A 26,343-nucleotide genomic window follows, 5' to 3' on the forward strand; every position below is an offset into this window, starting at 1 on the left:
CACAACATGCAGTACGCTACTTAATATGTCAATGTGGAAACTCGTTCGGTACACCTCCGCACCGACCCGAAACCCCCGCACCGGAACGGTTCAATACAAATACACGTACCGTTACACCACTTGCGAACATACTAAACAACTTGTCTTTTAGTAGTAAGTCAATCAATCAATGTTTATTTATGTAGCCCTAAATCACAAGTGTCTCAAAGGGCTGCACAAACCACAACGACAAACAAACAAAGACTACTAATTAGTCTGCTGACGTATGCAGTAACATATTGTGTCATTTATCTATCTTTAAAGGACAAACTGTAAAAAAAATATTATATTAATCTACTTCTTCATTTTCCGGCAATATCTCCTTATTTTCTCTTTCAACATGTTCTATCTACACTTCTGTTAAAATATAATAATCCCTTGTTCTTCTCTTCTTTGATACTTCACATTAGTTTTGGATGATACCACACATCTAGGTATCGATCTGATACCAAGTCGTTACAGGATTATACATTGATCAAAGTCCTCATGTGTCCAGGGACGTATTTACTGAGTTTATAAGCATAATAAGAATTTTTTTAAAAAGCGGAAAAAAATTTGGAAAGCTAAAAAATATCGATGTAATCCAAGTAGTATCGACTAGATACACTCATGTACTTGGGTATCATTACAGTGGATGTCAGGTGTAGATCCACCCGTGGCGTTTGTTTACATTGTGACGGTGGTGAGCTATTGTATCCTCCTAAAGGTAGGGGTCGGCAACCTAAAATGTTGAAAGAGCCGTATTGGACCATTAATACAAAAACAAATATGTCTGGAGCCGCAAAAAAATCAAAGCCATATTACATACAGATAGTGTGTCATGAGATGACTTAAAGGAAACCAAATGAGCTCAAATATAACTACAAATGAGGCCTCATGATGCAATATGTACATACAGCTAGGCTAAATAGCATGTTAGCATCGATTAGCTTGCAGTCAGGCAGTGACAAAATATGCCTGATTAGCACTCCACACAAGTCAATAACGTCAGCAAAACTTATCTTTGTGCATTCATGCACAACGTTAAAAGTTTGGTGGACAAAATGAGACGGAAAAATAAGTGGCATAAAACACGTCTTATTAAGTCGGAGAAAGTTATACATGTAAACCAGGGGTCGGGAACCTTTTTGGCTGAGAGAGCAAAAAAGCCAAATATTTTAAAATGTATTTCCGTAAGAAGTGAAGTGAAGTGAATTATATTTATATAGCGCTTTTCTCTAGTGACTCAAAGCGCTTTACAAGAGCCATATAATATTTTTTTTAACACTGAACACAACTAAACGCGTGCATTTTTAAGTAAGACCAACATTTCTAGAGTATAATAGGTCTCTTATTCTCTGTAATAACATTGTTATTCTAAAGCTAACTCTGGAGGGGGGCGTGGCCCGCGGGCCTGCAGCCACCTGGAGTGGGCCAGGACCGGCCTCAAAATCAGCGAGAGCTGCGAAGATGGCCCACCTGAGCCTTGTTATCTAATCACCAGTCGCTTTGTTATAAGCTGCAGCCAGGAGGAGCGATGGGGTTGGGGCTGGAGCCAGAGCGCGAGCAAGAACGAAGGAGAAAATTACAATTGCTGGAAAGCAACTGAGAGACTTATTGAAAAATAAAACAATAGTGTGACCCTGAAACGGGCTCTCATGTCGGTGCTTGGTGGTCTGAAGAACCCCCAGGAGGACAAGCCCCACACTAACCAATAATAAATAAATAACAGGTGTGGTAGTAAACGGATGGATGGACTTAAAATACATGAGAATGTTTTGTGTTTTGAACATTATTTTGAACACTTATTACAAGTGGAATTATTCATTACTTATCATGTCAAGTAATGTCAGCTCTGATTTATCCGAGAGCCAGATGCAGTTATCAAAAAGCCACATCTGGCTCGCGAGCCATAGGTTCCCTACCCCTGATGTAAACAAACTAGGGTGAGTTCAAGGACCTGCAAAAATAGTACGACAAAACGGCGCTCGCCAAATACTCGAATCAGTGAGGCATGTTTAATAAAAACAGTGTGCTTTATAGCAATTAGGGAGGTTCGTGTCATGTTTGTCCTCCTACAGAAACTATAATAAAACCAAAAATATATTTTTTAGATTTTTTTCCCCTCACCTTTTTCCATTTTTCATAAATTTTTGAAAAAGCTCCATTCTCCCTTTTCTGTCTACACACTGTGTCCGCTTGCAAAGTACTCTGTGTGCGCGCGCTGCCGAACATGCTCCAGCAATGTCATGACGTGACGATGACGGGCCGGTACTTTTTAGAGGCGGTATAGTACCGAATATGATTCACCAGTACCGGTGTACAGTGAAGCATGATTAGCTATTCCTCGTCCTCCAGTGATAATAGGACTTGTATGAAACGTACAATATTTGTCGCCATGGAGGCCAGGATTAGAAGTAAATAAGACACTGCCGACTGAGGGTGTGTCAGTGCTATGACTTCACCTTTATCTTTACTTTTTACACCAAAATGTGTCCATTCTCCCTTTTCTGTCTACACGCTGTGTCTGCTTGCAAGTACTCTGTGTGTGCGCCCTGCCGAACATGCTCCAGCAATGTCATGACGTGCCGGTACTTTTTAGAGGCGGTATAGTACCGAATATGAGTCACCAGTACCGCTGTACAGTGAAGCATGTTCAGCTATTCCTCGTCCTCCAGTGATAATAGGACTTGTATGAAACTTACAATATTTGTCGCCATGGAGGCCAGGATTAAAAGTAAATAAGACACTGCCGACTGAGGGTGTGTCAGTGCTATAACTTCACCTTTATCTTTACTTTTTACACCAAAATGTGTCAATTCTCCCTTTTCTGTCTACACACTGTGTCTCCTTGCAAGTACTCTGTGTGCGCGCGCTGCCGAACATGCTCCAGCAATGTCATGACGTGACGATGACGGGCTGGTACTTTTTAGAGGCGGTATAGTACCGAATATGATTATGTACCGTACAACCTTATAAGGACCTTTGTCTACTCCTAAAAAAAACGAGGTTCGGAAGTCGCTCAAACATGTCTGTTCCTTCTTACAGACCAGCTTGTGACAACAAACACATTCTGCTACTATTTTCCCACCGACCCGACACGCTCAGCTCCGTTTTCACAGCGGACCCCGGCGAGCAGAGGTCAGCTTTAACCACTCCTCGGAGGGGCTTTGGAGGCTGCTTTTAGACGCAGGAGACGTTCACGCTAAATGTGGAGAGAAAGGGAGCGAGGAGCCGAAAGTGTTGGCGAACTTCCATCAAACCAATCCTACAGACACACCCTTGACACTAATAATGTGTTGCACTTTCCGACCATTTGACGGGAAATTATAGGGGAACCCGTTGAAGTCGACACCCCTTCAAATGGCTGACTCCCTCTGACATGAGCTGTTATTATAAAGAATAACGAGCAATAAAACATTTTTTTAATTGACAGCTTATTTAACGAAGCTGCTCCTCTTATTTCGTAGTATGTCTTGATGGCAATAAGATTTTCGTACACACGCAAACAATTTAAAGGCCTACTGAAAGCCACTACTAGCGACCACGCAGTCTGATAGTTTATATATCAATGATGAAATATTAACATTGCAACACATGCCAATACGGCCTTTTTAGTTTACTAAATTGCAATTTTAAATTTTGCACGAAGTATCCTGTTGAAAACGTCGCGGTATGATGACGCGTGCGCGTGACGTCACGGATTGTAGTGGACATTTTGTTCCAGCCTGATCCCGGCTATAAGTCGTCTGCTTTAATCGCATAATTACACAGTATTCTGGACATCTGTGTTGCTGATTCTTTTGCAATTTGTTCAATTAATAATGGAGACGTCAAAGAAGAAAGATGTAAGTGGGAAGCGGTGTATTGCGACCGCCTTTTGCAACGCAAACACAGCCGGTGTTTCCTTGTTTACATTCCCGAAGGTGAAGCTTTACTATGGAACAGATGTCGACCGGCAGGTTTTGGTGAGAAAATTGTGGTAATAAGTCGGCTCTTACCGTAGACATGAGCAGAGTTACGTTGTTCCTCGTGCACCTGTCAAAGAGGCAGCTGGGGACTCTCTTGCCTCCTCCGACCGGCCGCCCCCGAATGTGGAATGCTTCCACCGTGGAGGAGGGGGGAAAAAAGCTCAGCCCGGTCCGACCGGCTGCCTTCGCTTCGCCTCGTCGAGGAACGTGGCTTCCCTCAGAGACACTGGCGGTCACCAGACCCCTCCGACTTTCAGGTATGACTATATAATGTCACTAAAACACTAGTAACACAATAAGCAGATAAGGGATTTTCCAGAATTATCCTAGTAAATGTGTCTAATAACATCTGAATCGCTCCCACAGCCCTGTCTTTTTTTTTCTTCTTTTTTTTTCTCTAAACTAAGACTAATTAGGAGCTTTTGTTTGTTTACTTACTACTAAAATACAAGTTGTCTAGTATGTTCACTATTTTATTTTGCAAAAACACTACGATTTTTTTCGTTGCCCCTTTTATTTAGAAAAGTATCAAAATGTATCAAAAAACGTTTTTAGCAAAATATTGGTATCGGGACAACCCTATTTCATGGTCATATACATGGAGTAGTTATGGCAGCACAACATTAATAATAATTGTAACAATAATAAAACAGAGCTGTGGTATTAGAATAGTATCAGTATCAGCTAGGGATGCACCGAAATGAAAATTTGTGGCCGAAGCCGAAGCCAAATAAAATTTAAACGCTTGGCCGAAGGCCGAATACGGAATACCGAATAATGAATGCAGTTTTTCATAATTTTTTAAATATTGCATAAATAGCCTACAATAAATATAGACATATTTTTCAAATAAAGTATTTTTTTATTGAATATTGACATTTGTTTTAATATTCCAGTAGCCTTTGCTTTTCAAAAAAAGCACAAAGTTTTTCATTTATATTAGGCCTTCAAACAAAACATGCATTCCAAAAAAAAATAAAGTGCATTAAAGTGGATAAACCCACAACAAATGAATTATTGTCCTTTTGGCAAAAGTCTGCTTAGCCACAGTAGATATGCTAATAATGTAAACAGAAGGCTCAAGTAAATCTCAATTAAGTGTGTGCTTGTAACCTCATACACTTATACAGGTAGCCTACACAACAGGCTAATAATGTAAACAGAAGGCTCAAGTAAATCTCAATAAGTGTGTGCTTGTAACCTCATACACTTATACAGGTAGCCTACACAACAGGCTAATAATGTAAACAGAAGGCTCAAGTAAATCTCAATTAAGTGTGTGCTTGTAACCTCATACACTTATACAGGTAGCCTACACAACAGGCTAATAATGTAAACAGAGGCCCCAGTAAATCTCAATAAGTGTGTGCTTGTAACCTCATACACTTATACAGGTAGCCTACACAACAGGCTAATAATGTAAACAGAGGCCCCACTAAATCTCAATAAGTGTGTGCTTGTAACCTCATACACTTATACAGGTAGCCTACACAACAGGCTAATAATGTAAACAGAGGCCCCACTAAATCTCAATAAGTGTGTGCATGTAACCTCATACACTTATACAGGTACACAACATATCCCAACGTCACCACGTCAAAAAATTGCGTCACACGCCACTATTCGGCCTTGTTTTTAACTCATTCCACCGAAGGCCGGAATGTGGCTTTTTTTGCCATATTCGGACGAACATATTTGGTTACCGATTAATCGGTGCATCCCTAGTATCAGCAGATATCCTAAATTCAGGTGCAGAGATTTTTCTTCTGGGATTATCTGTTGGAGAACATCTTTTTTCACTCAGTGTGACAAACATGGATGTATCATGAGAGTGAATGTGGTGTCATTTAGGGCATTCCCACACATTCGTCACGCCTGTCAGAGGAAAATAAACTCACACCGAGTGCATACCTCAGCCCTGGCTTACAGGTGCCATGTTGCACATCAGGTGCATGCAGGAACTGTCACACGTCCAGAGGAAATCCCTGGTTGAAAAATCAGGTGCAATCCCAGCTCTTCCCTGGGTGCTTCAGTTCATGTCTATTTAGATGACGGCTTCTACCACCTTCTTTAAGCTATCCTATCCACCACCCCCACAATTAACCTTCCTCGCCACCCTCGTCTCCTTCCATTTCTCAAGCCGCCCACCGCCACGTTCCCGCCGTCCTTGCCGCTCACCCCGCCTCCATTTCCTTGATTAAACTGCCGCCTACTCTATTCTCCCGGTGCACGCCTGCCATTTCAACAATAACATTTGCTCAGCGTCCTGTACGCCACAAACGAAGGCTTCTCGGGACAAACCGAGGGATGTGACGCGTCACCGGATTTAGCTCATTCGACACAACGTTACGATCACTTAGCGGCATCCGACCTTGTAAAGTGACCCCTGAATAATTTGGAGCGAGCATGTGAGAAGAGTGAAGCTCTTTCATATGACTGCTCACAACGAGTCCAGAGACCAGAACAATGATGGATCACTAGTCTGTGCTAGCAGCTTTATTGCTGACATCTTCCTGGATTATTTTGAGCCATGTGGGCTTATTTCTATCGCACCAGTAAATGGTCAGAGCTTGGTCCGCATTTCCGGTACTAAGTTAGACCCGTTTCCAGTGAGGGTTGGACTCAGCCGAGGCTGCCCTTTGTCACCCATTTTGTTCATAACTTTTATGGATAGAATTTCTCGGCGCAGTCAGGGCGTCGAGGGGATCCGCTTTGGTGGCTGCAGGATTAGGTTTCTGCTTTTTGCAGATGACGTGGTCCTGATGGCTTCATCTGGCCAGGATCTTCAGCTCTCACTGGATCGGTTCGCGGCAGAGTGTGAAGCGACTGGGATGGCAATTAGCACCTCCAAGTCCGAGTCCATAGTTCTCGCCCAGTGGTATCCTCGGGTTGGGGAGGAGCTCTTGCCCCAAGTGGAGGAGTTCAAGTGAGAGAAGAGTGGATGGTGAGATCAACAGGCGGATCGGTGCGGCGTCTTCAGTAATGCGAACGCTGTATCGATCCGTTGTTGTGAAGAAGGAGCTGAGCCGGAAGGCAAAGCTCTCAATTTACCGGTTGATCTACGTTCCCATCCTCACCTATGGTCATGAGCTTTGGGTTATGACCGAAAGGACAAGATCACGGGTAAAAGCGGCCCAAATGAGTACCCTCCGCCGGGTGAGAGAGGGTTAGAAGATCTGTCATCCGGGATAAGCTCAGGGTAAAGCCGCTGCTCCTCCACATGGAGAGGAGCCAGATGAGGTGATTCGGGTGGGAGGCCACGGGGAAGATCCAGCACATGTTGGGAAGACTATGTCTCCCGGCTGGCCTGGGAAGGCCTCGGGATCCCCCGGGACGGGCTGGACCAAGTGGCTGGGGACAGGGAAGTCTGGGCTTCCCTGCTTAGGCTGTTGCCCCCGCGACCCGACCTCATATAAGCAGAAGAAGATGTATGTATGGATGGATGAATTCTTTACGGCTCGCTAGAGTTACATATCTGAGTTATTGTGTGGAAATATGGTAAATAACAACAAAAGTACAATTAATTCACTAACTGTGCTACATAAAAGATCAGTTATTATAATACATAATTTTGGATCTGGAGAACATACAAACCCTTTACTTATTATTTGCAAACATCTACAATTATAAACAAAGCAAACTATAACCTGCTCGCCAAGAATGTACAACAATTCTTCTCAACAGAAGAGGAGAAATGTAATCTTAGAGGAAATTGTCATTTAAAACATTTGTATGCACGTACAACACTTAAAACCTTCAGCATATGTGTATGTGGAAGTAAAAGATGGAACAGATTAAGCAAAGAAATCCAACAAAGCACCGATATGATTCTGTTTAAGAGACTGTTCAAATTACAAGTGTTCCCAAAGTACACAGAACAAGAATTATGATGAACACCTTGAACCCTTTTTCTTTTTTGTAGAGACAAAGATTATTTATGTATTTAATATGTGTATGCTTACTATGGTATGTTGTTTATTTATTATTTACTTGTCACCCGTTCTGTTACCGAGAACAAGAAAATTGGATAAAAAATGTTGTATATCAATGATGAAATATTGACATTGCAACACATGCCAATGCGGCCTTTTTAATTTACTAAATTACAATTTTAAATTTCGCGAGAAGTATCCTGTTGAAAACGTCGGTATGATGACGCGTGCGCGTGATGTCTCGGATTGTAGCGGACATTTTTTTCCAGCCCGATCCCAGCTATAAGTCGTCTGCTTTAATCGCATAACTACACAGTATTCTGGACATCTGTGTTGCTGAATCTTTTGCAATTAGTTCAATTAATAATGGAGACGTCAAAGAAGTAAGATGTAGGTGGGAAGCGGTTTATTGCAGCTGCCTTTAGCAACACAAACACAGCCTGTGTTTACATTCCCGAAGGTGAAGCTTTACTATGGAACAGAGCGGTCAAGCGAACATGGTTCTCTACCACATGTCAACCGGCAGGTATTTGTGGGAAATTGTGGTAATAAGTCGGCTCTTACCGTAGACATGAGCAGAGCTTGCATCATCCCTCGTGCAAAGAGGCAGCTGTGGACTCTCTTGCCTACTCCAACCAGCCGCCCCCGAACGTGGGATGCTTCCACCGTGGAGGATGGGGAAAAAAAGCTCAGCCCGGCCCGACCGGCGGCCTTCGCTTCGCCTCGTCGAGAAACGTGGCTTCCCTCAGAGACACTGGCGGTCACCAAACCCCTCCGACTTTAAGTACGACTATATAATCTCACTAAAACACTAGTAACACAATAAGCAGATAATGGATTTTCCAGAATTATCCTAGTAAATGTGTCTAATAACATCTTTATCGCTCCCACTGCCCTGTCTTTTTTACTTTTTTTTTCTAATCCTTCACTCTCACTTTCATCGTCCACGGATCTTTCATCCTCGCTCAAATTAATGGGGAAATCGTCACTTTCTCGGTCCGAATCGCTCTCGCTGCTGGTGGCCATGATTGTAAACAATGTGAGGATGTGAGGAGCTCCACAACCCTTGACGTCACACGCACATCGTCTGCTACTTCCGGTACAGGCAAGGCTTTTTTATTAGCGACCAAAAGTTGCGAACTTTATCGTCGATGTTCTCTACTAAATCCTTTTAGCAAAAATCGTCGCTTTCTCGGTCCAAATCGCTCTCGCTGCCGGTGGCCATGATTGTAAACAATGTGAGGATGTGAGGAGCTCCACAACCCGTGACGTCACACGCACATCGTCTGCTACTTCCGGTACAGGTAAGGCTTTTTTATTATTGACCAAAAGTTGCGAACTTTATCGTGGATGTTCTCTACTAAATCCTTTTAGCAAAAATCGTCGCTTTCTCGGTCCGAATCGCTCTCGCTGCTGGTGGCCATGATTGTAAACAATGTGAGGATGTGAGGAGCTCCACAACCCTTGACGTCACACGCACATCGTCTGCTACTTCCGGTACAGGCAAGGCTTTTTTATTATTGACCAAAAGTTGCGAACTTTATCGTCGATGTTCTCTACTAAATCCTTTTAGCAAAAATCGTCGCTTTCTCGGTCCGAATCGCTCTCGCTGCTGGTGGCCATGATTGTAAACAATGTTCAGATGTGAGGAGATCCACAACCCGTGACATCACGCGCACATCGTCTGCTACTTCCGGTACAGGCTTTTTTATTATTGACAAAAAGTTGCGAACTTTATCGTCGATGTTCTCTACTAAATCCTTTCAGCAAAAATATGGCAATATCGCGAAATGATCAAGTATGACACATAGAATGGAGCTGCTATCCCCGTTTAAATAACAATATCTCATTTCAGTAGGCCTTTAAATAAATGGCAAGGTTAAGAAAGAACAAATTATTGTGTTTTTTAAGATAAAATTATTATTGGTATTTTTTAACTTATATTCATCTTATAGATTAACAATATATATAAATACTGTGGTTAGTAAAAAAAAAAAAAGTAGAAATAAATTTCCAAATTATAAAACAGAAATCCACCACAAATGTTAATAAATGTAATTAAAGAAATTATGTTTTATATGAATCCAATATTTTTTTTTTATAAATAGTTTACCTTTTCCGTGGAGTTTGTGATTGCTGACCCAAGAAGATCGTGTGAAGTAGCGGCGGCAACTCGCTGCCCTGCTGGCACCGCACCACTTTCCTCCGGAGGGGGAAAAAACGTCACCGCAGACTTCCACAGCAGCTCATTACATCCAGCGTGAATAAATATTTGTAAAAAAAAACAAGGAGTGAAATAATATCCAGCGAGTTATTTCTGTGGGACAAGATCACACGAAGACCTCCTCAGTCGGAGTCCGACGCACACTGCTGCTTAAATGACATGACAGGAGAAATGTTTTCAAGGGGTTATTTCCCTTGTCGAGTTTCAAAATAAAACTAAAGCGACTGTTTGTCTATGAGATTTTACCGAATTCTCTCAAATTAATATTATATTGGGTTGAACTTTAGTAGAATTTCAAAACAAATACACACTACTTGGCATCTTTTTGGTCCAACTATGTAGGATTATTTTATGCACTCGCTTTTACTTTGAATGGAATGCCAACCCTGTTCCGCTTTTACAGTCACTCTCCCATTAAGGATGGAAACATTTGAAAGAACATTAATTCGCTTTTTATGTTCATTTTTTAATTAGTTTGGGGATTTTTTTAAATATGGACATACATTCATACTGTATTTTGAATCTTCTAGAATATTTTAATCAAAACGGAATATTCAACTTGTGTTACTTTAACCATACTATTTGACATATAATTACAAGTTAACACAAACCATGTTTTACAATTTTGCAAGGGTTTATTTCTCTTGTCGAGTTTCAAAATAAAGCTAAAGCGACAGATTTTCTTTGAGATTTTAGCGAATTTTCCCATATTAATGTTATATTAGGCTGTACTTTAATACTATTTTAAGACAAATAAAGACAATGTAATCTTTGGTGGTCCAACTATGTAGGAATAGTGTATGCACTCGATTTTACTTTGAAGGAAATGCCATCCCTGTTCCGTTTTTACATCGCTTTACAGGATGGAAACTTTTGATATAAAGTTAAATCGTTTTTTATGTTCATTTTTTAATTAGTTTGGGGATTTTTCAAATACTTACATAGGTTTATACTGTATTTTGAATCTTCTAAAATAATTTAATCAAAACGGAATATTCAACTTGTGTTACTTTAACCATACTATTTGACATATAATTACAAGTTAACACAAACCATGTTTTACAATTTTGCAAGGGTTTATTTCTCTTATCAAGTTTCAAAATAAAGCTAAAGCGACAGATTTTCTTTGAGATTTTACTGAATTTTTCCATATTAATGTTATACTAGGCTGCACTTTAATACTAGTTTAAAATAAATAAAGACAATTTAAGCTTTGGTGGTCCAAGTATGTAGGAATATTGTATGCACTCGATTTTACTTTGAAGGAAATGCCATCGCTGTTCCGTTTTTACATCGCTTTACAGGATGGAAACGTTTGAAATAACGTTAATTCGCTTTTTATGTTCATTTTTTAATTAGGTTGGGGATTTTTAAAAATACTTACATACATTTATACTGTATTTTGAATCTTCTAAAATGATTTAATCAAAACGGATTATTCAACTTATGTTACTTTAACCATACTATTTGACATATAATTACAAGTTAACACAAACCATGTTTTACAATTTTGCAGGGGTTTATTTCCCCTGTCAAGTTTCAAAATAAAGCTAAAGTGACAGATTTTCTTTGAGATTTTACTGAATTTTTCCATATTAATGTTATATTAGGCTGCACTTTAATACTAGTTTAAAATAAATAAAGACAATTTAAGCTTTGGTGGTCCAACTATGTAGGAATATTGTATGCACTCGATTTTACTTTGAAGGAAATGCCATCGCTGTTCCGTTTTTACATCGCTTTACAGGATGGAAACGTTTGAAAGAACGTTAATTCGCTTTTTATGTTCATTTTTTAATTAGGTTGGGGATTTTTTAAAACACTTACATACATTTATCCTGTATTTTGAATCTTCTAGAATAATTTAATCAAAACGGAATATTCAACCTATGTTACTTTAACCATACTATTTGACATATAATTACAAGTTAACACAAACCCTGTTTTACAATTTTTCAAGGGTTTATTTCTCTTGTCAAGTTTCAAAATAAAGCTAAAGCGACAGATTTTCTTTAAGATTTTAGCGAATTTTCCCATATTAATGTTATATTAGGCTGCACTTTAACACTAGTTTAAAATAAATAAAGACAATTTAAGCTTTGGTGGTCCAACTATGTAGGAATATTGTATGCACTCGATTTTACTTTGAAGGAAATGCCATCGCTGTTCCGTTTTTACATCGCTTTACAGGATGGAAACGTTTGAAAGAACGTTAATTCGCTTTTTATGTTCATTTTTTAATTAGGTTGGGGATTTTTTAAAACACTTACATACATTTATCCTGTATTTTGAATCTTCTAGAATAATTTAATCAAAACGGAATATTCAACTTATGTTACTTTAACCATACTATTTGACATATAATTACAAGTTAACAAACCATGTTTTACAATTTTGCAAGGGTTTATTTCTCTTATCAAGTTTCAAAATAAAGCTAAAGCGACAGATTTTCTTTGAGATTTTACTGAATTTTTCCATATTAATGTTATACTAGGCTGCACTTTAATACTAGTTTAAAATAAATAAAGACAATTTAAGCTTTGGTGGTCCAAGTATGTAGGAATAGTGTATGCACTCGATTTTACTTTGAAAGAAATGCCATCGCTGTTCCGTTTTTACATCGCTTTACAGGATGGAAACGTTTGAAATAACGTTAATTCGCTTTTTATGTTAATTTTTTAATTAGGTTGGGGATTTTTTAAAATACTTACATACGTTTATACTGTATTTTGAATCTTCTAAAATAATTTAATCAAAACGGAATATTCAACTTATGTTACTTTAACCATACTATTTGACATATAATTACAAGTTAACACAAACCATGTTTTACAATTTTTCAAGGGTTTATTTCTCTTGTTGAGTTTCAAAATAAAGCTAAAGCGACCGATTTTCTTTGAGATTTTACCAAATTTTCCCATATTAATGTTATATTAGGCTTTACTCTAATACTAGTTTAAAATAAATAAAGACAATTTAAGCTTTGGTGGTCCAAGTATGTAGGAATATTGTATGCACTCGATTTTACTTTGAAAGAAATGCCATCGCTGTTCCGTTTTTACATCGCTTTACAGGATGGAAACGTTTGAAATAACGTTAATTCGCTTTTTATGTTAATTTTTTAATTAGGTTGGGGATTTTTTTAAATACTTACATACGTTTATACTGTATTTTGAATCTTCTAGAATAATTTAATCAAAACGGAATATTCAACTTATGTTACTTTAACCATACTATTTGACATATAATTACAAGTTAACACAAACCATGTTTTACAATTTTGCAAGGGTTTATTTCTCTTGTCGAGTTTCAAAATAAAGCTAAAGCGACAGATTTTCTTTGAGATTTTAGCGAATTTTCCCATATTAATGTTATATTAGGCTGTACTTTATTAATAGTTTAAAATAAATAAAGACAATGTAATCTTTGGTGGTCCAACTATGTAGGAATATTGTATGCACTCGATTTTACTTTGAAGAAAATGCCATCCCTGTTCCGTTTTTACATCGCTTTACAGGATGGAAACTTTTGATATAAAGTTAAATCGTTTTTTATGTTAATTTTTTAATTAGTTTGGGGATTTTTTAAATACTTACATACGTTTATACTGTATTTTGAATCTTCTAAAATAATTTAATCAAAACGGAATATTCAACTTGTGTTACTTTAACCATACTATTTGACATATAATTACAAGTTAACACAAACCATGTTTTACAATTTTTCAAGGGTTTATTTCCCTTGTCGAGTTTCAGAATAAAGCTAAAGCGACAGATTTTCTTTGAGATTTTACTGAATTTTTCCATATTAATGTTATATTAGGCTGTACTTTAATACTATTTTAAGACAAATAAAGACAATGTAATCTTTGGTGGTCCAACTATGTAGGAATATTGTATGCACTCGATTTTACTTTGAAGGAAATGCCATCCCTGTTCCGTTTTTACATCGCTTTACAGGATGGAAACTTTTGATATAAAGTTAAATCGTTTTTTATGTTCATTTTTTAATTAGTTTGGGGATTTTTCAAATACTTACATACGTTTATACTGTATTTTGAATCTTCTAAAATAATTTAATCAAAACGGAATATTCAACTTATGTTACTTTAACCATACTATTTGACATATAATTACAAGTTAACACAAACCATGTTTTACAATTTTTCAAGGGTTTATTTCCCTTGTCGAGTTTCAAAATAAAGCTGAAGCGATCGATTTTCTTTGAGATGTTACCGAATTTTCCCATACTAATGTTATATTAGGCTGCACTTTAATAATAGTTTAAAATAAATAATGACAATTTTGCTTTGGTGGTCCAAGTATGTAGGAATATTGTATGCACTCGATTTTACTTTGAAGAAAATGCCATCCCTGTTCCGTTTTTACATCGCTTTACAGGATGGAAACTTTTGATATAAAGTTAAATCGTTTTTTATGTTAATTTTTTAATTAGTTTGGGGATTTTTTAAATACTTACATACGTTTATACTGTATTTTGAATCTTCTAAAATAATTTAATCAAAACGGAATATTCAACTTATGTTACTTTAACCATACTATTTGACATATAATTACAAGTTAACACAAACCATGTTTTACAATTTTTCAAGGGTTTATTTCCCTTGTCGAGTTTCAAAATAAAGCTGAAGCGATCGATTTTCTTTGAGATGTTACCGAATTTTCCCATACTAATGTTATATTAGGCTGCACTTTAATAATAGTTTAAAATAAATAATGACAATTTTGCTTTGGTGGTCCAAGTATGTAGGAATATTGTATGCACTCGATTTTACTTTGAAGGAAATGCCATGGCTGTTCCGTTTTTACATCGCTTTACAGGATGGAAACGTTTGAAATAACGTTAATCCGCTTTTTATGTTCATTTTTTAATTAGGTTGGGGATTTTTTAAATACTTACATACATTTATACTGTATTGTGAATCTTCTAAAATAATTTAATCAAAACGGAATATTCAACTTATGTTACTTTAACCATACTATTTGACATATAATTACAAGTTAACACAAACCATGTTTTACAATTTTTCAAGGGTTTATTTCCCTTGTCGAGTTTCAAAATAAAGCTAAAGCGACAGATTTTCTTTGAGATTTTACTGAATTTTTCCATATTAATGTTATACTAGGCTGCACTTTAATACTAGTTTAAAATAAATAAAGACAATTTAAGCTTTGGTGGTCCAACTATGTAGGAATATTGTATGCACTCGATTTTACTTTGAAGGAAATGCCATCCCTGTTCCGTTTTTACATCACTTTACAGGATGGAAACGTTTGAAATAACGTTAATCCGCTTTTTATGTTCATTTTTTAATTAGGTTGGGGATTTTTTAAATACTTACATACATTTATACTGTATTTTGAATCTTCTAGAATAATTTAATCAAAACGGAATATTCAACTTATGTTACTTTAACCATACTATTTGACATATAATTACAAGTTAACACAAACCATGTTTTACAATTTTGCAAGGGTTTATTTCCCTTGTCAAGTTTCAAAATAAAGCTAAACCGACAGATTTTCTTTAAGATTTTAGCGAATTTTCCCAGATTAATGTTTTATTAGGCTGCACTTTATTAATAGTTTAAAATAAATAAAGACAATTTAAGCTTTGGTGGTCCAACTATGTAGGAATATTGTATGCACTCGATTTTACTTTAAAGGAAATGCCATCCCTGTTCCGTTTTTACATCGCTTTACAGGATGGAAACGTTAGAAATAACGTTAATTCGCTTTTTTATGTTCATTTTTTTAATTAATTTGGGGATTATTTTATATTTACATACATTTATACTGTATTGTGGATCTTCTACAATAATTTAATCAAAATTATATATTCAAAATGTGTTACTTTAACCATACTATTTGACATGTGATTACGATCTAACACAAACCATGTTTTACAATGTTTATATTGTTTATTTCTTATCGAGTTTCAAAATAAAGCTAAAGTTAAACCTTTGAGATTTTCCCGAATTATCTCATATTAATGTTACATCTGGTTGTAGGTAATATTTTAAAACAAATGCAGACAATTTAATCTTTTGTGGTCCAACTATGTAGGATTTTTTTATGCACTCGCTTTTACTTTGAAGGAAATGCCATCTCTGTTCCACTTTTACATTGTTTTATAGAGGCATCCTAACATAATGGATGGAAACACATTTGCAGTTACGTTAATTAGCTTTTTTTCATGTACATTTTTTAATTGGTTTGGGAATTTTGTTTTATATTTACATACATTCATACTGTATTCTGGATCTTCTAGAATAATTTAATAGAAAATATTTAACTCGTCTTACTTTAACCAAACTATTTTACATGTAAATACGAGCTAACACCAACCATGTTTTACAATGTTTCAAAGGTTTATTCCTCTTGTCGAGTTTCAAAATAAAGCTAAAGCGACTGTTTGTATTTGAGATTTTACCCTATTATCTCTTATTAATGTTTAATAGGTTGTGCTTTAATAAGATTTTAAAACAAATACAGACAATTTAGTCTTTTTTTAGTCCTTCTATGTACGATTATTTTATGCACTTGCTTTTACTTTGAAGAAAATGCCATCCTTGTTCCGCTTTTGCATCACTTTACTGTCCCAGTCAACATGGGTTACGTCACTCTCCCGTTAAGGATGGAAACATTTGAAATAACATGTATTCGCCATTTTATTTTAAATTTTTAATGTTTTTTTTCTTCATTATTTTTATATATACATTTATACTGTATTCTGGATCTTCTTGAATAATATAATCAAAACGGAATATTCAACATGTGTAACTTTAACCATACTATTTGACATATAATTACGAGCTAACAACAACCTATTTGCATTGTTCCTGTTTAATTAAAACAATATATGCACAAAATAAAGCCAAACTATTTAACAGACATGAGTGTAACATATTAGGCTGATAATTAAATAAAAAAAACAGAGGTTAATGTTCACATGTGGTTTAACATTTAATCAGAAGTGTATTTATTTTGTAATAGTAAGTGTATTATTATGGTATTATTGTGTATTATTTTGTTGGACTGATTCATATATATATATATATATATAAAACATTTCTTTTTTATTTATTTATTTTTTAAGTGCATTTATTTGTGTAAAGTATGTATTTGTGTGTACAGAATGCTTTTACAAGTGTAAGCAATAAATATATAATGATCATTTTAGTATCAATAAATAATATAGATAAACAAAAGTTATGACAAGACGATGCAAACTAGGGATGCACCGAAACGTAAATTTGTGGCCGAAGCCGAAGCCGAATAAAATTTAATCGCTTGTCCGAAGGCCGAATAATGAATGCAGTTTTTCACAATTTTTTAAATATTGCATAAATAGCCTAGAATAAATATTTAGACATGTTTTTCAAATAAAGTAATTTTTTTATTGAATATCGACATTTTATTAATATTCCAGTAGTCTTTGCTTTTCAAAAAAAGCACAAAGTTTTTCATTTATAAAACATGCATTCCAAGAAAAAAATAAAGTGCATTAAAGTGGATAAACCCACAACTAATGAATTATTGTCCTTTTGGCAAAAGTCTGCTTAGCCACAGTAGATATGCTAATAATGTAAACAGTAGGCTCAAGTAAATCTCAATTAAGTGTGTGCTTGTAACCTCATACACTTATACAGGTAGCCTACACAACAGGCTAATAATGTAAACAGAAGGCTTAAGTAAATCTCAATTAAGTGTGTGCTTGTAACCTCATACACTTATACAGGTAGCCTACACAACAGGCTAATAATGTAAACAGAGGCCCCACTAAATCTCAATAAGTGTGTGCTTGTAACCTCATACACTTATACAGGTAGCCTACACAACAGACTAATAATGTAAACAGAGGCCCCACTAAATCTCAATAAGTGTGTGCTTGTAACCTCATACACTTATACAGGTAGCCTACACAACAGGCTAATAATGTAAACAGAAGGCTTAAGTAAATCTCAATTAAGTGTGTGCTTGTAACCTCATACACTTATACAGGTAGCCTACACAACAGGCTAATAATGTAAACAGAGGCCCCACTAAATCTCAATAAGTGTGTGCTTGTAACCTCATACACTTATACAGGTACACAACATATCCCAACGTCACCGCGTCAAAAAATTGCGTCACACGCCACTATTCGGCCTTGTTTTTAACTCATTCCACCGAAGGCCGAATCTGGCTTTTTTTGCCATATTCGGCCGAATATATTCGGTTACCGATTAATCGGTGCATCCCTAATGCAAACTAAATACTAATGAATATACAAAACTAAAAAACATTATGTTCCAAACATACAAAAGGGGTCAAATCGGGAAAACATTACAGAAATAATTAAAGTATGCGTCATCACTGACTAATTTCTCGATAGATGAATCACAAATTAACTGGTGTAAAAACGCATGTAAAAGGTTAGTGCAAGAAAATCTATTTATTTCCCTGAAAAACGATAAAACTTCAGTTGTAACCAACGGGATAATGATTCTTTCCTTAAAATTATCATCTTTGCAATTTTCCCAAACTTGATGGGAAACGTCTCGGCTAGAAAACAAAAGCCCCGGAAGGACCTCGGATCCTGTTTAGTCCCCAGAGACTGCAGAACCAGGGAATGCAGCTGGGAGGCCCCTGAGATCTGCAGAAAGCTAAATCAGAAAAAAAACAAAAAACTCTATACTTCCTGATATTCAATGATCCAGGATGTTGGAAAGGGATTTTTTTTTTTGAACAATCCAACTATTGGAAGTGTTATTAAAGTCAGGTGAACTCTTCATGACACAGTAAAGTAGCTGAGAAGCAGACTGGATGTGATAAAGGATGCATCATCAACAACAGGAAGTCTGACGTCATCAGGCTGATTAAAAAGACATTTAAAACTCTCCCTAGTATTGCACTTTACAACACAACTTACTGGCATTATGTGCACCTTTATTGCAGTTAATTGCAGCCTTTTATCACACAATTCAACTTTAATATAAAAAAAAAAAAAAAGTAACCTCTACAGCCTCCCTGTGGTCGACTTTGGTCACTGCAGGGAGGAATATTTGTATTTAGTGTTGGTAGTTTTTTCTGCAATATGTTTATTTATGACATGATTACACTCTCAGACACCTGCCAATTAGTCTCATTATTCCTATTTCTCTGACACCTGCCAATTAGTCTCATTATTCTTATTTCTCAGACAATGGTGGCTTGTACAGAAAACAAGGATATATCCCTAATAATAATAATAACAATAACTCTACTGCGACATCTAGCGGCAGCAGTGAGAAACGCAGCTGCAATTTCTCTAAACCAGGGGTGTCAAACTCAAATACAGAGTGGGCCAAAATTTGAACAAATTAACCTTTTAATAGGGACCCAAACAAGTTTTGCATTAAATATTGAACAAGCACGGCTTATATAACTTTAGTGACATGCAAAATCCAGTTTCAAATAATAATAATAATTATTTAAAAAAAATATCAATGGCATATCAAATAAAATTTAAATAAAAATGCTATGCCTTTTTTTCTATTTGCAATCTCCTGAGGTAAATATAATTTTTTTTCCAAAGGTAAATAATAAATTTGAAAATAAAATAACAATAATGAATTCAAGCCTTGAAGTAGCAAGAGAAAATGCATGAATAAAACATTAATTATTGGTCAGTTTGCTGGAAGTTTCCCGGAAGAGTTAATGCTGCAAGGGGTTCTGGGTATTTGTTCTGTCGTGTTACGGTGCGGATGTTCACCCGAAATGTGTTTGTCATTCTTGTTTGGTGTGGGTTCACAGTGTGGCGCATATTTGTAACAGTGCTAAAGTTGTTTATACGGCCACCTTCAGTGTGACCTGTATGGCTGTTGACCAAGTATGCCTTGCATTCACTTGTGTGTGTAAAAGCAACAAATATTATGTGACACGCTGTTAGTGTGGAGGAAAAGCGGACAGGTTGTAGAGAACGCTAAAGGCAGTGCCTTAAATGCAATATAGTTGTCCAGGTGGAAATCGGTAGAAATTTGGGAGAATGGTTGCCCCGGGAGATTTTCGGGAGGGGCACTGAACTTCGGGAGTCTACCGGGAAAATTAGGAGGGTTGGCAAGTATGAGTATTAGCGGTGAATGCGGTGTTACAGCGGCACCGACGCTGTATAACACCGAGGGGCCAGCTCTAATGATAAATTGATATTGCCTCAAGGGCCAAATTAAATTACACGGCGGGCCAGATTTGGCCCGCGGGCCAGAGTTTGACACCCATGTTCTAAGACGAGCCCGGGCAATTATTTTCAGTCGGGGGCCAAATTTAGTGAAAGAAATGTGTCTGGGGGGGGCTGGTATCTCTATTTTTAAGAACACTAATACTAAACCTCACAATAATGAAAGCTAAAAACGTTATATCAGACCACCTTAAAAAAAAGGGAATGGGATTTTACATTTTTTTACCGAAAGAGAAACCCAGAATGTACAAACCCTGTTTCCATGTGAGTTGGGAAATGGTGTTAGATGTAAATATAAACAGAATATAATGATTTGCCAATCCTTTTCAAACCATATTCAGTTGAATATGCTACAAAGACAACATATTTGATGTTTATTTTTTTTTGCAAATAATCATTAACTTTAGAATTTGATGCCAGCAACACGTGACAAAGAAGTCGGGAAAGGTGGCAATAAATACTGATAAAGTTGAGGAATGCTCATTAAACACTTATTTGGAACATCCCACAGGTGGGTGCCATGATTGGCTATAAAAACAGTTTCCCAAACTACACACACTATGACACTAACAACACAACAGTCAACAATCAGCAATTATTCCCAACTAATATGCTAGAAAACAAACCTAATGTTGAAACAACATACTTTTTAACATTTAATCAATGTCGGGTTCTAATGTTGATTTGACCTCTGAATTTTGGTCATTTTCCAACCAATATTCCACAACACAAATACAACATTGAAGCAACATGACAATGTTGATTCAATGTCAGGTTCTGACGTTGATTTGACCATTGAATTTTGGTAATTTCCCAACCAATATTCCACAACACAAATACAACATTGAAACAACATACCAATGTTGATTCAATGTCAGGGTCTGATGTTGATTCGACCATTGAAATTTGGTCATTTCCCAACCAATACTCTACAACACAAATACAACGTTGAAGCAACATAACGTTTAAACAATGTTGGGTTCTGACGTTGATTTGACCATTAAAATTTGGTCATTTTTCAACCAATATTCTACAACACAAATACAACGTTGAAGCAACATACATTTTAACGTTGATTCAATGTCAGGTTGTGATGTTGACTTGACCACTGAATTTTGGTCATTTTTCAACCAATATCCTACCTCACAAATACAACGTTGCAGCAACATAACGTTTAAACAATGTTGGGTTCTGACGTTGGTTTGACCATTGAAATTTGGTAATTTTCCAACCAATATTCTACAACACAAATACAACGTTGAAGCAACATGACAACGTTGATTCAATGTCAGGTTCTGATGTTGATTTGACATTGAAATTTGGTCATTTCCCAACCAATATTCTACAACACAAATACAACGTTTTAGCAACATAACAACGTTTATTCAATGTCAGGTTACAACATTGATTTGACATTGAAATTTGGTCATTTTTCAACCAATATTCTACAACTAAAATACAACTTTGCAGCAACATAACGTTTAAACAATGTTGGGTTCTGACGTTGGTTTGACCATTAAAATTTGGTCATTCCCCAACCAATATTCTACAACACAAATACAACATTGAAACAACATACCAATGTTGATTCAATGTCAGGTTCTGATGTTGATTCGACCATTGAATTTTGGTCATTTTTCAACCAATATTCCACAACTAAAATACAACGTTGCAGCAACATAACGTTTAAACAATGTTGGGTTCTGACGTTGGTTTGACCATTAAAATTTGGTCATTTCCCAACCAATATTCTACAACACAAATACAACATTGAAGCAACATGACAACTTTGATTCAATGTCAGGTTGTTAGGTTGATTTGACAATTGAATTTTGGTCATTTTTCAACCAATATTCTACAACACAAATAGAATGTTGAAGCAACATAACGTTTAAACAATGTTGGGTTCTGACGTTGGTTTGAACATTGAAATTTGGTCATTTCCCAACCAATATTCTACAACACAAATACAACGTTGAAACAACATGACAACTTTGATTCAATGTCAGGTTGGGATGTTGGTTTGACCATTGAATTTTGGTCATTTTTCAACCAATATTCTACAACTAAAATACAACGTTGCAGCAACATAACGTTTAAACAATGTTGGGTTCTGACGTTGGTTTGACCATTAAAATTTGGTCATTTTTCAACCAATATTCCACAATCCAAATACAACATTGAAACAACATACCAATGTTGATTCAATGTCAGGTTCTGATGTTGATTCGACCATTGAAATTTGGTCATTTTTCAACCAATATTCTACAACACAAATACAACGTTGAAGCAACATAACGTTTAAACAATGTTGGGTTCTGACGTTGATTTGACCATTAAAATTTGGTCATTTTTCAACCAATATTCTACAACACAAATACAACGTTGAAGCAACATACATTTTAACGTTGATTCAATGTCAGGTTGTGATGTTGACTTGACCACTGAATTTTGGTAATTTTTCAACCAATATCCTACAACACAAATACAACGTTGCAGCAACATAACGTTTAAACAATGTTGGGTTCTGACGTTGGTTTGACCATTGAAATTTGGTCATTTCCCAACCAATATTCTACAACACAAATACAACGTTTTAGCAACATAACAACGTTTATTCAATGTCAGGTTACAACATTGATTTGACATTGAAATTTGGTCATTTTTCAACCAATATTCTACAACTAAAATACAACTTTGCAGCAACATAACGTTTAAACAATGTTGGGTTCTGACGTTGGTTTGAACATTGAAATTTGGTCATTTCCCAACCAATATTCTACAACACAAACAATGTTGAAACAACATACTTTTTGACAACAATTAATCAATGTCAGGTTGTGACATTGATTGACCATGGAATTTTGGTCATTTCCCAATTAATATGCTACAAAACAAACCTAATGTTGAAACAACATACTTTTTAACATTTAATAAATGTTAGGTTCTAATGTTGATTTGACCTCTGAATTTTGGTCATTTCCCAACCAATATTCCACAACACAAGTACAAAATTGAAACAACATACCAATGTTGATTCAATGTCAGGTTTTGACGTTGATTTGACCATTGAAATTTGGTCATTTCCCAACTAATATGCTAAAAAATCAACCTAATGTTGAAACAGTATAGTTTTTAACATTTAGTCAATGTCAGGTTCTAATGTTGATTTGACCTCTGAATTTTGGTCATTTCCCAACCAATATTCTACAACACAAATACAACGTTGAAGCAACATAACGTTTAAAAAAATGTTGGGTTCTGACGTTGATTTGACCATTGAAATTTGGTCATTTCCCAACCAATATTCCACAACACAAATACAATGTTGAAGTAACATGACAACTTTGATTCAATGTCAGGTTGTGAGGTTGATTTGACCATTGAAATTTGGTCATTTCCCAACCAATATTCTACAACACAAATACAACGTTGAAGCAACATAACGTTTAAAAAATGTTGGGTTCTGACGTTGGTTTGAACATTGAATTTTGGTCATTTCCCAACCAATATTCTACAACTAAAATACAACGTTGCAGCAACATAACGTTTAAACAATGTTGGGTTCTGACGTTGGTTTGACCATTGAAATTTGGTCATTTCCCAACCAATATTCTACAACACAAATACAACGTTAAAGCAACATGACTACGTTGATTCAATGTCAGGTTCTGATGTTAATTTGACCATTGAAATTTATCAATTTCCCAACCAATATTCTACAACACAAATACAACGTTTTAGCAACATAACAACGTTTATTGAATGTCAGGTTGTAACGTTGATTTTATCATTGAATTTTGGTAATTTTTCAACCAATATCCTACAACACAAATACAACGTTGAAGCAACATAACATTTAAATAATGTTGGGTTCTGACGTTGATTTGACCATTGAAATTTGGTCATTTCCCAACCAATATTCCACAACACAAATACAACATTGAAACAAAATACCAATGTTGATTCAATGTCAGGTTATGATGTTAATTCGACCATTGAATTTTGGTCATTTCCCAACTAATATGCTACAAAACAAACCTAATGTTGAAACAACATACTTTTTAACATTTAATCAATGTTGGGTTCTAATGTTGATTTGACCACTGAATTTTGGTCATTTCCCAACCAATATTCTACAACACAAATACAACGTTGAAGCAACATAACATTTAAACAATGTTGGGTTCTGGCGTTGGTTTGAACATTGAAATTTGGTAATTTCCCAACCAATATTCCACAACACAAATACAACGTTGAAGCAACATAACATTTAAACAATGTTGGGTTCTGACGTTGGTTTGACCATTGAAATTTGGTCATTTCCCAACCAATATTCCACAACACAAATACAACATTGAAACGACATACCAATGTTGATTCAATGTCAGGTTCTGATGTTGATTCGACCATTGAAATTTGGTCATTTCCCAACCAATATTCTACAACACAAATACAACGTTTTAGCAACATAACATTTAAACAATTTTGGGGTCTGGTGTTGATTTGAACCCTGAAATTTGGTCATTTCCCAACCAATATTCTACAACACAAATACAACGATGAAAAAACATACGTTTTAACGTTGATTCAATGTCTTGTGCCTGCTGAGAAGTAACTATTCTTTAGTAAAGACATTGTGATGATGTCATCAAACATGGCTGCTAAGAAAGGCGTGTGAACAAGACATTGTTCCTCAAAGTAAGGATAGCACCATTCAGTCAGTTGTATTGTTCATACTGTTTGTCCTCTATGAACGATCCACAGTCACATTAAGGGCAGCGAAAGCAAAGACGATTGCATTTTTTTTGGTATGTTGGCACCTTTTAGGGTCTAAACAAGTTATGAACGCTACCTGACTACGACGAGGCAGAAAAATGCTAAAGTATTGTTGTTTCACTCATTCATCAATGCTGTTGTTTCACTCATGTGTGGTCTAAATGAAGTGTGTGTTTTAAATGAAGTGTGTGGTACAAACACACAACACAAAGTGTAAAAGACAGAAATAATAATAGCACTTCTTGCAGCAAAATGGAAGTTAGCTATGCTAACAGAGCAGCTCCACCTGAGTGATGTTGACTTTTAAAAACGTTGTACTTTGAAGTATTATAGCACAAACTATGTTAGCATCCAATACATCAACAAAAATGGCCTTTTTTTATTTTTTATTACGCCTACATTCTTCTGGGAACCCTAGTCATGTTTTTAAGTCTTGCTAACTTCCTGTGGGCGTGGCTAACTTGCATGTGGCCCCTCTAACTTCCTGTGGGCGTGGCTAAACCTCCTAGTAGCCTGGATAACCTCCTGGGAGCTTGGCTAACTTTTTAGTAGCCTTGCTAACTTCCTGTTGGCGTGGCTAACTTCCTGGGGGCGTGACTAACTTCCTGTAAGCATGGCTAGTAACCTTGCTAACTTTTCTGTGGGTGTGACTAACTTCCTGGGAGCGTGGCTAACTTCCTAGTAGCCTTGCTAACCTTGTATCGCACTGCTTTTGCCAAGCATAGGTGTCTATTAAGATATAAATAAATAAACGTACTTGGGTTGTTGCTAATTTCCTTGGAGCCTTGCTAACTTCCTGGTACCACTACTTTGGGGTGTTGCCAACTTCCTGGTAGCCTAGATAACTTCCTTTGGGCAATTGTACCACACTTGTGTACTGGTTTAACAACAACAACAACAATAATAATAATAATAATAATGAAAAAAACTTACTTGAGTGTAGCTAACCTCCTGGTGACCTAGCCAAACTTCATTGGGGTGGTTAACTTCCTGTTAGCTCAGCTAACTTCCTGTGGGCGTGGCTAACTTCCCAGTAGCCTGAGAAGGGCCTATCTGCAGCCAGACACTTCAAGACACGCCCACAAGGGAAGTGGACACGCCCCCAGTGGTAAAATAATGGTACAACTCACCAGAAATGACAAAAGAAAACCTCCCACCTTCTAAACATTTTTTATAAAAAAACGAGTACCATGCAAGAAAA

At 36.3% G+C, this 26,343-nt stretch overlaps 1 protein-coding gene across 4 annotated transcripts in view; it reads right to left on the reverse strand.

The window, feature by feature from the left end:
• The window catches only part of itgb1a (integrin, beta 1a), a 122,815-nt gene extending 96,717 nt beyond the window's left edge, over window positions 1-26,098 (reverse strand). For 3 of the 4 annotated variants that reach the window (XM_061922355.1, XM_061922352.1, XM_061922353.1), the window contains exon 1: window positions 10,035-10,303. The gene's annotated coding sequence lies outside the window, so the exon portion shown is untranslated. Of the gene's footprint in view, window positions 1-10,034; window positions 10,304-26,075 lie in introns of those variants that run through there. The other variant, XM_061922354.1, reaches the window with a different exon arrangement.
• Window positions 26,099-26,343: the final 245 nt, after the last annotated feature.

Source organism: Nerophis ophidion, linkage group LG15, assembly GCF_033978795.1.
Source record: "Nerophis ophidion isolate RoL-2023_Sa linkage group LG15, RoL_Noph_v1.0, whole genome shotgun sequence".
Classification (NCBI taxonomy): domain Eukaryota; kingdom Metazoa; phylum Chordata; class Actinopteri; order Syngnathiformes; family Syngnathidae; genus Nerophis; species Nerophis ophidion.